Raw genomic sequence first — 562 nt, 5'->3', positions numbered from 1 at the left:
TCTAGAAGAATCCATGTTTTAATGCTTAAGTGTAATGTGTTTAACCCCATAAATTTATCACGCTGTTCTAGGCTAGTCACAAAAACTAAGCAAAAGTAATGTATTTTTTAAAAGCAAATCCTCCCTCCTTTCTCTGAGGAATTCTTCAGAGCATTTGTTTGTTTTGAAAAATGCCCTTTCCAGTAACGCTCCCCATTCTGTCAGGAGCCGTGATGAGCCTTTGAGAGACAGCACAGCCATGAGCTCTGATTGTAAGAGTGAGCAGAGTTTGGGTGCAGGAAGCAGCTGCCAGGGCACTACTGTGTGTCTAGAGCACAGAGGTAGGTAGCTGAGTCTGCAGGCTGGGAGGCTGTGATATGAAACAAACTCTGTTTAAGGGTGGTATCAAAGGTGACCTTCAGTCTTTCTTTCCATTTTTCTTTCTCATTTTCACGTATGAGTAGCAAGAAAACAGGGCCTCTTCCTGAATCTTGTCGGTACCACTGTAAGTATGATGGAGAATAGTTTGTGTAGTTGCAGGTCAGGGTGGCCGTTTTGCCCTCCTGAATGTTCAGGGCCTCGG

The 562-nt window shown here is 44.1% G+C and overlaps 1 long non-coding RNA gene across 1 annotated transcript in view; it reads right to left on the bottom strand.

Moving 5' to 3' along the window:
- Positions 1-311: 311 nt before the first annotated feature.
- Positions 312-562, bottom strand: part of LOC105536778 — a 5,638-nt gene continuing 5,387 nt past the window's right edge. The window contains exon 3 of the long non-coding RNA XR_001005625.1: positions 312-557. This is a non-coding gene — a long non-coding RNA (uncharacterized LOC105536778). The remainder of the gene's footprint in view (positions 558-562) is intronic.

Source organism: Mandrillus leucophaeus, unplaced genomic scaffold, assembly GCF_000951045.1.
Source record: "Mandrillus leucophaeus isolate KB7577 unplaced genomic scaffold, Mleu.le_1.0 Scaffold163, whole genome shotgun sequence".
Taxonomy (NCBI): Eukaryota; Metazoa; Chordata; class Mammalia; order Primates; family Cercopithecidae; genus Mandrillus; species Mandrillus leucophaeus.
This window is presented reverse-complemented; position numbering and strand designations above follow the sequence as displayed.